The 13436-nt window shown below is 44.6% G+C and overlaps 1 pseudogene; it reads right to left on the bottom strand.

Moving 5' to 3' along the window:
• Positions 1 to 949: 949 nt before the first annotated feature.
• LOC117712389 (DNA-directed RNA polymerase II subunit RPB4 pseudogene) lies at positions 950 to 1986 on the bottom strand (annotated as a pseudogene).
• Positions 1987 to 13436: the final 11450 nt, after the last annotated feature.

Here is a 13436-nt window from a genome sequence, read left to right on the forward strand (position 1 = left end):
GTTGTTCCCACTGACTCATGCCAATTAGGTCTGTGGTTTCTGCTGGATTGTGCCACCAGTGCTGACAACTAGCAAAAACAAATCTCTCCCTAAAAAGTTAGTTTCTCCCACAACATGTCAGAATCTAGTTTCCCCTACCCCATCCTTCAACTTCTCTCCAAATGAGCATTCTCAGGACTTAGAACTGCTTTTTTTTTCCTTGCATGTGAGTGTATGGAATGGGTGTATGTGTTCACATATGTGCACATGCATAGAAGCCTGAGGTGAAGTCAGGCATGTTGTGAGACAAGGTCTCATGTTGAACCTAAAATCTACATGCAGCTAACCTAACCTTTGCCATTTTGCTCCAGGGAATTCCCTGTTCATGCCCCCCACATGCTGGTGGGCTACCACATTGTCTGGCTTTTTACTGTGGGTTTTGAGAATCCAAATCCTGGTCCCATCTGGGACCATCTCTCTGAATCCATCTCCACAGCTTCTCTCTTTCTCTGTCTCTGTCTCTGTCTCTGTCTCTGTCTCTGTCTCTGTCTCTGTCTCTGTCTCTCTGTGTCTCTGTCTCTCTCTCTCTCTCTCTCTCTCTCTCTCTCTGTGTGTGTGTGTGTGTGTGTGTGTATGTGTAACAGATTAGTTTTTGCAACAAGAAGACATGGTAATGATGGTCTAATAATTCATTGTGGAGACGGTAACCTAGCACTTCAACAACCCAGCTTTTCTTTCCTCTCCAAAAGTCAAAGCGTAAGTGTTGGTTCACACCTGTAATCCCGGCACTTGGGAGGCTGAGGCAGGAGGACTATTACAACTTTGAGAACTACAGAGTGGCATTCTATTTCAGTAAAGCAAAAACTACAAAAGAAGCCCCAGTGTCTTCTGCAGCAACATTATTATATGAGGCCCACCTAGGCTTGGGAACATTCCAGAGCTGTCTCAAGAATAGAGTGATGTCTGGAGATTAGTACTGGAAGCTGCGCTTGGTCTGGATATCATAAGAGAATTTGCTGCAGATCCTCATTTTCAAAAAGCCCTTCCAAACTTGGAATCGGCGCTTTGGACTCTTCAGCAGTCTCTGGGCAAAGATTGGCTAAACAGGCCAACTCAAACTTTATGTGGCTTTTTCTGGAAAAGCAAGCTGTGAACACTGGTAATGGTCTCTCTGAAACGGGCTGTATAGTTTAGGGTTTTTATGAAGACCTCTGAAGGCTCCTGCTTATCCTCTGCACTCTCATTCTTCTGCTTTCGATGCTCCAGAAGCATGAGAGCTTCAGAGTTTAGGAGTGTCTCCGCTGTTCCAAGCTCGTTGGGAAAGATGAGCCGGGACGAGTCTTCTACATCGGCAGCCCGCTCTCAAGTCCACCTGCCTTCATTGTCTTGCTCCTTTTAAAAGTTACTTTTGCATCTGTTCTTTGTTGATCTTAATTCCAGTGACAAAGAAGTGTCACAGATGTGTCTCAGAAGCTAAAGGGAGTTAGCCATGGCAAGAGGAAAAGGGTTCAAGTAAGTGGTCACTTCTGCACAAACATTCAACTTGGGCAGGCTCAACAAAACTAGACCATGATGGGGAAAAAGCTGGAGTCACATCCTAAGCAGACTAGGCCTCCCTCAACACTTTCTGTCCTTGCCTCTGGGTTCTAAGGATGTTGGGTTGGACCTTATGAGAATGGGTAAAACTGAGTCTGAGTGGATGCTGAGTTAGATCACACACAGGGTTGGTTGGGGATGGTTCTGAAGGACATTACTGGATTTTAAAAGCTTGAATGCCTTCTCTCTTGTATAGCATGTAAAACAGCCTGGACAGAAACTACTACCTGAGTGCTTGGTTCATGAGTGTAGACTGGTTTGGAAACGTAATAGATAGGTTCTGAGTTAGGTCAGTTCTAGGTCACAGTGTGGATGGCTATGTTTCCTCTGAGAATGGAATGCCCAACGTGACTGTATCTTTAGATGTCATGCCTGACTATTGGAAAGATGCTACTTACCATCCGAGTCCATCCTTTTACCCCACAGTTGGCCCAGGACAAGCATCCAGCATCCCAGGGTCCCAAAGAGGGGTGATAGCCTCTTGGATACAAGGCCTGGCAGCCTTGCCCATTCCCTCAGTGTGTAGATTAGAGTTGCTAAACACTCTAGCAAAGAGTCTTTGCTGCCTTTTGGAGCATTTGACAACTGCCCTGGAACATAAGGCACACTGGACTAGAAAGCTTCAAGGCCGCGGTCTGTGAGGATGTCATACATGAGACACCTATAAAACAGCTCTAGAATTGTCTTTAACTTGGAATGTGATACCAGCATGAACTCACCTTCAATGGGTTTTCAAGTGATTACTGGGAGAGAGGGGTGTAGTCATGGAGATTGGTTTTGGGGATAGCAACCTGATCATGAATTCCAGCAAGTGCCTGACTGCTCTGAAACCCTAGAGCATGAGGTTGTTCCAGGCAACTGAAGTATACCTTAGGGGCCTAGAGGGTTTGTCTCTTAATCAAAAATATCATGGGTAGATATCAGTGCCCTAAATCCTGACACTCCTTGCAGTCTAGGGGTGGGTTTATTTTTTCTGGGAAATATTTGTCAAATCAGCTCCATAGTCCTGAGAAAAGACTCCCCTCTCCCCCCATTAAAAGGCAGAAACAGGTGGTGGTGTGACTTTTACAAGGCAGCAAGGCTCTGTATAAACACAATGTGAGGCAGAGCTGACTGATGTCTTTCTCCAAAAGTCCCAGAAGTTGAGGGTAGCACCCAAAGTGAAGGTTTACATTACACCATCCAAGTTTGATGCTTGCTTCCTGATCTGATGCCACCTAACTTTAGAAACTTTAGATCTCTAGAATTTCCCTACCTCTGGTCTGCTTTGCAGCCTGAAGCCATGTTGACATTTGTGGGCTGTGATGCTGGTGGGGCCGGGGCATACTATTCAGAATGTCTTGCACTGCTACCTAAGGCCATGGTAATATCTGGGTCTGTGCTGCTGCAGAGGGCCATGTCTGAGTCTGTAGTCTTACTGTGGCTGGGTCTACATTGATGTTCATGGCCTGTGTTGCCAGTGAGTGCTGGGCAGATGTCCTGGCTGCTTACAGAAGACTGTCTCCTCTTGGCTCCCCTCAGATCAAAATCTAGAACTCTCAGCTCCTCCTCCAGCACCATGTCTGTCTGCATACTGTGATGCTTCCTGCCTTGATGAGAATGGACTGAATCTCTGAACCTGTAAGCCAGCCCCAATCAAATGTTTTCCTTTATCAGAGTTGCCTTGGTCATGGTGTCCCTTCTCAGAAATGAAATCCCAACTAAGACAGGGGAAGGACTTGGCTCCATTTAGGAGAAAATTTGACCATGCCCTAGGTATCACAAATTGGACTTTATCTCCCCCAAGTGGAAGTTAACAAAAGTTGGGAGAGGACGGGGAAGAACTAGGAAGTGAATAAAAATATTGTGTTGGGGGAAAAAAAAAAAGAATTCGCCTAACTTCTAGCCAGCACTGCAGAAATGCACAAACTGAAAGTTTTCAGGATAGTCTTATGTGGTTGAGGGGCCGGGAGAGGCTCAACTGCTCTTGTAGGTTAGAGTGTTCCTTGTGGAAGTGGGACAGTCAAGGAGTCTGAACTCCCATTGTGTTTCTTCACCACATAGGTGAACTTGTGAACTTGATGGGTTCTCTCCCTGCCTGCTCAAAGTCATAAGTGTAGCACTCTCAGACCAGCAACATATAGCCAGAGAATGTATGGCTGGGGAAGACAAATGTGTTTCCTTTCATCACAGTGTCTAGGACCTAAGAATGTTCCACAGTCTCCAGGCTTGCTGGGTGCCAGGATGCCTACTACACCAAAATAGAACTTTATGATGCTTGTAGGTACCTGTCAACTAATTGTCCTTGCATAGTCCAACTGAACTATAAGGGGACACCTGGAAGGGAAGCCATGTTCTTTTGCGTGTCCTGTAAGACAGGCTGTGCTTAGGTGAACGTCTCTTTGGTGTTGTTAGTTTAGTGTGCAGGGATTGACTGCAGAATAGAGAAGGTTGCTGCGGCCTGAAGATGTGCCCTTTCCCCTCTTAGGACTCAATAGGCAGATTTCATCCTGGAGCCTGGAGACTTTCCAGACAGTGCTTTCCATAGGACACATAGCTGGTGTGCTGTGTAAAGCCCTTCCAAATCAGTACATGCCTTATAGAAGTCCTGCCTCTTAAAGAGTGGCCTTCCTGACCGCAGAAGATGCTGTCCTTGGGTTGAGGCTTCTAGTACAGACTGATGTAGTGTAGTAAAGAGGCTGAAAAGATGGGGAGGGCTGTCAGTGCAGTCCATGGATAACTTGGCACTAGTGCCCTCACTCACTGGTCCCCCAGGATTCTGCAGCCAGGTCTTAGTACATTGGAAGGTATGTATGGTTGGGCAGAATTATCAATTTTGGGTTCACCAAGTTTTCCTGAGTTTGAACAGGGCATCTCATGATAAGGGAGTTCAGAAAAGCAGACCTGACAAGAGCAAAGCTGAAGGATAAAAAAGTATATGAGACGTGCATGTGTGATGAATACTCTAAGCACTGAAGCCTTGTCTGTCGATTTCATTTATTCCTTGCCACAGGGTGGTAGATCTGACAAAATCACCATATCTGGCTTGTTAGGTTATTTGACTGCTTTATAAAAAAAACATGTTAAAGCCATCCTTAAAAAACCCCAGACTCCACTGTCCTTTTCTGTTGTCAGGGCTATATGCTCTTGGGAGCACCTTGGAGAGCACGTGCTGTGCCTTTAGTCCCAGCTGACTAACTCCTGCCTCTCTTTGCTAAGGGAAGGAATGAGCCTGTAGAAAGCAATACTTTACTGCACTCTGTTGTCAAATGAAAAGGTGAGTTTTGACTTGTGAGGGACCTTTGGAGACATGTGCATGGAAACAGAAACACACACCTTGACTTGCTGACATGTCTTCTGATAGAAAGCTTTCTAAAGGTTGACTCAGGGGATGAATGGTTGGATCTTGAATGATGGAACAATAGATGTTTTCTGGTATCAAGCAATGGTCTAGTGACCAGTAAGAGGAATATCTAAGCAGCTGTGTACATCCCATGTTATTAGGCTCAGACCACTTTCAGGCTTCTCTTAAGGGCCTGTTCATTTGTATTTTCCTAGGAGAAGAATCCTAGAATTTTAGTGACCCTTTGCAAGGTTGTCTTGCCCTTGCTCTTTATCTCTACTTTGTCTGATTTCAGAGGGTGGAGCCTGGCTCCTTTGACACTTGTAGGCAAGAACCTGCCTCCCCCTAATCCTCCATCAACTGAAGTAAATTTAGCTCCCTTGTTCAACATTGGAGTAATGTATGCCATTGGAGTGACTTATGTCAGTGTTTCCTGGGGGGAGCATTCTGCTATGCTGTGTCTTGGCCACCAGGTGGTGCCAAAAGAATCCCACTTAGCAGCAGGCAGTCGTAAGGATGTGGTTTGTGAGGGCCATGCTAGGATGTCTCTAGCTTGGATTTGTGTCACTTTCCTCTGGGAATTTTCTCATGAAAGACAATCCTCATACAAAGCTAAAATAGCTCTGAAACCGGTGACCATTCTTGTGAGACGAGGCTGCCTAGGATAGCCCGGCACTGACAGAGCTCACAGGAGCCCCAACACTTTACTCAGCCCCTGCCTCCCCAGGTTAAAGGATGTGCACTAAGCAAGCAAGTTAGTTTCTTAGCAATATCCTCATGAGTAATGTAATTTTCAGGGATGGCTCAGCAGCCTGAGACTGTGCTACCTGAATGAGATAGACATACCCATCTGCAAACAAAGCAACCAATCACTCTGACCTAACAAACCCTAATATGCTTACCTTTCATGCTCAGACAGATTCCAGATCCTATCCTGGAACTAAAGGCATTGCAGTGCTGCAGTAAGGGGTGGTTTTATGTGCATGCATAAGGCTGGGGGCAGGACCTTCCTTATATCATCACACTTGTCTCTCTCCGGCTTTCTCCAGTCCTAACATAGTTCAGGGTCTCTGCTTGGAGAATGGTGTCTCAAAATAGGCTAGATCTCCCTACATCAGTTGGCAGTTCCCACAGACACACTCACAGGCCAGTTTGATCTCAGTTTCTCCATCATGAAGCACTCTTCAGGCGATATTGTTGTGGCACATTGATATTTTAAAACTAATGACACATGGTGAAGTTTAGAAATTTCCCGTGATTTCAGATGGGCAGGATTGACTTTGGGTGATGACTCTCAGTAGGTAGAGGGTACATGGCCTGTCTTAGCTACTTGCCAGGCAAATATTGAACATTTCCCCTATGAGGCTTGCTATACAGGTGCTATATTTGAGGGACAGATAAGTTTCGTTAAACTGTAGGATCTGAAAGGGGTCGGTTTTAGCCATTAACGTAGCCTCTTAACTGTTTTTCTTCATCATGAGATGAGTACTTTCTTGTTTTGTGATGAGTACTTCTTGCCATCCAGCAGCAGACATGGACCTGAGTTGGTGGGTGGCAAGGGAATTAAGAAAAGACACACACAGCAAAAAAAAAATCTGGGGGGGGGGTGAACTGGACTCTCTGGAGAAGCTTAGGGTGTTTGTTACATACAGCTGAGCCAGGGCGGTAAACTGCACTAGTCTCCACAGGTGCAGCCTCTGTAGGAGAGCAGTCTTCAGCCCTAAATATGCAGGAGACAAAGATACAGTCACTTCTGCACCTGCTATCAACAGCCACTTAGATCACAGGGAGGCTTCCCCATGGATTTGGGGTTTTATTTCTTGACCTGGCTAGCTCATGTCAACACACCCATTCGGGCCTTCATAAATTCAGCATTCCCTGCTCTGTCTATCCAAACACTGCCTACCCACTGGATTGTGAAGACCCTTTCTTGCTCTTCAATGGCTCCATCTCCCGACAGATGTCTGAATTTCTATGCTTTTAGCATCCCTCTAAAATCCTAGATCTGATCCTGTTTTGGGAGTTATATCAAGACCTTCCAGTATCTTAATTTCCCTATCTGTGACTTTTGTTAATGCAGGATCAGTAACAGCCGCCCTAGTGATCCCTAGTATTCTGGTTGTTGGCTTCCTTTGACATGGGGAGTATCTTCACACCCATTTGCATTGTCTAGCCAGTTGCTGCCATCAAAGACACCAATGAGGCTACACAATCCATGCTATCTAGATGTTGTCATTTTGGGGTTTATACTCTTTGTGGGGTTTATACTCTTGATTTTTAGCTTGATCAAGATTGCTGTGCCCAGAAGCTCAAGAGAACTAAAACTACAATGGAACTAAAAAAGACTTAGAAAAGAAATAGCACGCAACTGATGAGAACGGCAAAGCTTAGAAACCAAGTAGATCCTGGGACTGACAGTCCCCGTGGTGGAAGGTCAAGATGTGCTAAGTGAGGCTGTTACTACCTCTTCTAGAGAGCAGTGTGCCCAATGTTTGTAATAGATGCGTGGGAATGGTGGTAGCTTCCAGGTAGGCTGTGATCCAGAGTACCATAGAGAACTGTAGCTTCTGCAGATAGCTTTGATCAGTATGCTATAGAATTAAGCCTTATCAGACATGAAGAGTAATTTTTCCTGATTTTGTGTAGACAGCTCTTTTTAACCAGTGACAGTCATGACTTGGGGCCATATTGACTGATAACATTCTCTTTTGGGGCACTTCCTGCTGGGGGAAGTGAAGCCAGCCTGCATCATGTGGACCCCAGTCATGTGGAGTTGACTGGATGTGGAGGACTGAGAGCTACTTTTGATGTTGATCTGCATGTAAGAAAACATTCTAGAGAGTGGAGGTTGAAGGAAAGCGTAATGGGTGCCCTAGCCTCCTAGAGATTGGAGTTTGAATTCGCCATCTGGAGGAGTCTGATTAGTCCCAGTCTGCTGCTGAAGAAGGAACAGAAATAAGCACAAAGCAGAGCCCAGAAAGGGCAGAGACCCAGAAGATTAGGCTCCTGAGGTCAGCCTTAGTACTTACACCTCCAGGAGATGGGCTAGTTGGTTTCATGTTTAACTTCAGGATGGTGCACAGTGATCTTCATTGGAAGCAACATTCATACCTATGTATACACCCTTGAGGGCAGCAGTGGTGCACAGTAGGGTCTTGAGGAAGCTTGGTGCCTTCTTGGTCTACTCACCACTGGGGTCTTATTGGGATGACCTTATTTATCATAGTTCCTAGCAAAAGTAGAGTTTTTCTGGCCTTACATATGATCCCCGATTCTGTTACTTGGATTCAGTAATACTTGCCACAAAGCTGCATAATATTTCCCTAGCAACGTGTTGTGTAATGCAGGGTTTTAGTGGGTCTATCTTGATGCTAACTTCCAGATTTTGTGACAACTAAGAATATCTCCCTATATCAGAAGATGGCACACTGAAGCATGCAGAAGCTAACTGTGCTAGCAGATGCGAGGTGTGCTAGGGTGTCTGCAGCTCCTTCAATAGACAGCTCATGGGAAGAGGCTGACTGAATGATGGCTTGTATCCATCATTCAGCTAGTAGAGGGCACTATGATTCTGGTCAGAGGCCAGGGGACTTACCCACTAGAACAGTCTCTGCTGCTAGGGTACCCTAGATCGATGATCTAAGACTTCAGGTAGTGGACTGGTCTGGCTGTTCTTGCCTCTCATTTTAGGAAATCCTCTTCACCTGTTGAACTGTGGCCAAGAATTTAAAGAGTGGAGGCAGCAGGCTACTTGAGCAGCAGCTGAGAGCACACATTTTAAATTGCAGTCAGGAAACAGTGCACACTCAGAATGGTGGGAGTCTTTAACCTCATAAAGCACCTCTTCTAAACATAATCAAATATGGAATAACTGGGGATATGGATATTTAGATGTCCAAGAATATGAGGGACATTTTATTTAAACCACAACAGATTGGAAACTCAGGGGCCGGTTTGCCCATGGGTCTTCAGGAGGCCCCTCAACTTTGTGCATTGGCCCACCACCACCAGTACTAGGATGACTGTACACAGTCAGTTGATGGCTGAGGTGATCTACAGTTTTTAAGGTGACCTACATTAGTGCTGTCTGGAGTTTGGGAACTGTATCTTTGATTAGGCACTGTGATGGCTTTATCATATTTTTTTGAAGCATCAGGGAAATTGTGTCCTGTAAGCTTATTATAGCGCAGCATCCTGAAGTTGTTGATTGGTTCATTGCCAGGATCTTCTGATCTCCATTGCATGAGTAGGAAGTCCCCCTAAAGAGTATTTAGGTTAGAAATGATTAATGTCATTGCTTCTACTTTGGCAGTGGAGTATCTAGAACAGGCTGGCTTCATATGGGAATAGGTGATACTCAGAATAGCTTGTATTTGAAAGCGAGGCTTTAAGATTCACTAGTACTTGACTGTTTCAACTAGCAACTTGGATTACCTACAAGAGGCTAAGTTGCTTTTACTTAGGCATCAGAGTATAAGAATAAACTGCCTAGACTGGTCTAGTCAAGGAGCCATCTGTGTGGACAGATGACCCCAGACTGTCTCTCATTGTGCTCTGGGATTCGTGTTGGTACCAGTGGGCTGTTAGTTTCAGTCTGTCTGGATATGTCCGCCCTTTGCACTGGTCAGGAGTAGGCTTCTGGTTGGAGAAGTAGAGGAGCTGCATGAACTTTGCTCTCTGTGGGTGTCAGCTTAGAGGATGAGTAGGCCATTTGAATAAGAGTAAACCTGGGTAGGGGTCCTACAGTGAGTACTAGGAGGACACAGCCTTGGTGAAGGCATCTCAGATAAAGGCTTGGTTCTTTGATTTTTATTGTATATTTGTCTTGATCAACTGGTATGTAGTATTTGTGTCCTGCTCTGATAGAGAGTCTTTCATAAAGGATTGTGAGTTGAGTGTTCATGTGTCCACCTGTGGTGGGCAGTGACAGTCTCGTCTTCTGCTGTTGCTGGTCTGTGAAAGGACCATTATGGCTAGCACTTTCAGAAGTTCTAGTTTAATCTGTTACCGTGAAACACCACAATTAAAAGCAACTTAAGCAATTAAGTGGGGGGTTATTTGGCTCATACTTCCAGGTCACAGTCCATCATTAAGGGAAGTCAGGGCTGGAATGTCTATTCCCCAGAAGTTGTTGTCCATTTTCTATGAATCATGTCTGTGTCGGTGATACTACCTGAAAAGCAACTTTAAGGAAGGAAAAGTTTGTCGAAGTCCATGATGAGAGGAAGGCATGATGGAGTGGTTGTCTATAGCATTGGGAACATGTGGCACAGAGACTGCTCATACGGTAGCAGGCAGGAGGCCAGTGTAGAAAGCAGTGCCAGGAAGGGGCTGGGAAAGCCCAAAAAGATGCCACCTTATCTAGTAGCAGACCCCATTGTTGGGGGCCGACTTTTAGCAGAAAGCGGCTATCAGCTTTGCAGCCATCTTGAGCCATATACCCTGACATGAGACTTGGATTACAATAGCCTACAACAGCTGAGCACACTCCGATAATCTTGGTTTAGATACCTTGAGATTAAAGGTGTGCGAGATTAAAGGTGTGTGACTTAGAAGTATAGAGATCAGAGTTAGAGACAAGACCTAAGGGCATGATTAAAGGTGTAACTTAGAGGCGTAGCTTAGAAGTAAGACATATAAAAGGCAGAGACAGAACAGATCAGAATCAGACTATAGAGAGAGAATCAGACACATCAGACATTAGGTAGAGTCTGCTCTCACCCTGGCTCTTGCTGAACCCCGACCCGCAGACTGGAGCCGCAGCTTGGGCCGGGATACAGTAGCAGGCAAACGCGGGGCGGCCTGGGCCTGAACATTTTGCCTGGGCTGCGACGTTTTTGGCTGCCCCAACGTGGGGCTAGTGTGGACCCCAACACCCCATGTTCTTAAAGACTCTATAGCTTTCCAAAAAAGCATAAGCAGTAGACCAAGCACTCAAAGCATGGGGACATTAATCCATTCATCCAATCTCTGACCAGCCAATCTACTTGCCATTATAAAAGTACACATGAATACGTGTTTGTATCTTAGGCCTCTTCTGCCTTTCTACAAATGTATTGATTGAACTTCTGCCCACTTGGAATTTTCATGACTAGTTTTAATGATATCTCCAAAGAACCATGGTAACATAATGATTTTACAGTGTGATTTTGTGTTGAGTCAATTCATGTATGAGATGGGACTAGTGTTTGCTCCTTTTTTTGGGGGGGGGGGTGTCTTAGGGTTCCTATTGCTGTGATTAAACATCATGTCCAAAAAAAAATTAGTTGTGTTTTATTGCTGTGAAGAAACATGACCAAGGCAACTCTTATAATGGAAAACATTTAATTAGGGCTGGCTTATAGTTTCAGAGGTTTAGTCCATTCTCATCATGGCAGGAAACATCACAGCATGCAGGCAGACATGGCACTGGAGGAGCCAAGAGTTCTCCATCTTGATCTGAAGACAATGAACAGGGACTGTCTTCTACACTGGGCATACCTTGAGCATAGGAATCCTCAATGCCCACCTCCACAGTGACACACTCCCTCCAACAAGGCCATTCCTCCTTATAGTGCCACTCCCTGTGGACCAAGCATTCAAACACACAATTCTATGGGAGGATAAACCTATTCAAACCACCACAGGAAGGGAAAGCTTTTATTTGGCTTACAGTTCTACATGACTATTCATCATCAAAGAAGTCAGGATGGGAACTCAAACAGGGCAGGAATCTGGAGGCAGGAGCTGATGCAGAGGCCATGGAGGGGTGCTGATTACTTGCCTGCTCTCCATGGCTTCCTCAGCCTTATTTTTTATAGAACCCAGGACCACCAGCCCAGGGCTGGCACTAACACAATTGGCTGGGCCCTCCTCCATTAATAATAATAATAATAATAATAATAATAATAATAATAATAATAATAATGGGCCCTCCTCCATTAATAATAATAATAACAACAACAACAACAACAGTATGTCATGCAGGCTTGTCTACAACCCATTTTACAGAGGCATTTTCTCAGTTGAAGCTCCTTCCTCTTGGAAGACTTTAGCTTGTGTCAAGTTAACACAAAACTATCCAGTACACTGTCCCTGGACTTGCTTTAATGGATCTCTTTAGATGAACCTGCCCTGAATAGGGGTTCCTTCTAGTAGGACTGAGGTTAATTTTTCCTTCCATTGCTATATTCTATAGATGCTGTGGTTACAGAAAGATTTCCATGACCTTCATGGCTTTTATTAGCACAAAAAATACCATTGTTGCAGGAGGCACCAATCTGGTCATCACTATTGCAATTTTACTTTAATTCCTGAACTTAGGTTATTTCTGGGCAGAACGCATATAGTAACCCATAAAAACTGGTCTAAGTTAAGTTCATTTTCTAGCTGTTGTATTGTGGAATCCATCATTAAAATTCATAACTGGTTTCTGTTTACTATGAAATGAGATTACTTGGTAGCTGGAGACTGATCGAGGGACACATACATGAGAAGCAAGAACTTAACTACTGTCCTGTGTCACCAGTCCCTGAGTGGTTCTAGTATATCATGCATCATCATCTATGCTAAAAGCACGCCAGTGTTTAAGTTGCTAAAACATGTGAGTCACATTTAACCATTGTTAAAAAATAAGCTGGGAAGTATGGTGTTTATACTTTCTAAAGAGAAAAGGTTATTTGTTATTTCTGTAGTTTGCATATAAAAGTCTGTAATAGACTGGCCTTAATAGGAAATCAGGCCTCCAATTTACAAACTACATATATCACGACATCTTATTCCACTAAGGTGGTTCCAAACTCTGCTGCAGTGGCTCTCATGCCAAGCCCAAGCAGAAATTCTGTGAAACTTCAAAATCCTGCTTCATATAAAATTGGGATTGAAGTGGAAACTTCTGGTTTCTTTGGAAAGTCAGTTATGTTCTGCTGGGGCACACAGGTGAAAGCATGTTTTACTGAAGCAGACACAGGTAAAAGGATGTTTTGCCATAGTAGAGATGTGAAAGAACACGTGATGTTTAAAAGGAATATACATAGGACCCCACAGGCAGTGGGAGCTCGAGCATTGGTTCACTTTGTTCCACCTTCCAATTCTTCGCTAAGGACACAAATGTATTAGTTCACTTTACATTGTGCTGCTAAGCTTTGCTCGTGGTGACTTCATAGAAACTCGCCAATTCCTGCGGCTTCTTGTTGTTCCCACAAACTTGGGCTGGTTGGCAAGCCTTGTGGTTTCTTCTGGATTGAACTGCCCTTGCTGATTCACGTGTGGTGTCTGCTGAGCGGACTGCACTGCAGCTGCTGATTCATGTTTGGTGTTTGCTAGTGGACTGGACTGAGAACAATGAAGATTGGAACCACTCCAAATAAGTATTTCTAAACAGGTCCACTTGGCCCGTGTCCTAATAACCTTTCTTTCCCACCTACCTCTGGAGGGTGATGGGCTAGAGGAGAGCTTGAACCCTTAATAAAGTAGGTTGAGGAAATTTATGCCCACGCGGGATGCTGATTTATTGGAAAATACTTCCATAGATGAAGTAAATCTTATCATGTTTTTATGT

This window comes from Arvicanthis niloticus, chromosome 7 (assembly GCF_011762505.2).
Source record: "Arvicanthis niloticus isolate mArvNil1 chromosome 7, mArvNil1.pat.X, whole genome shotgun sequence".
NCBI lineage: Eukaryota > Metazoa > Chordata > Mammalia > Rodentia > Muridae > Arvicanthis > Arvicanthis niloticus.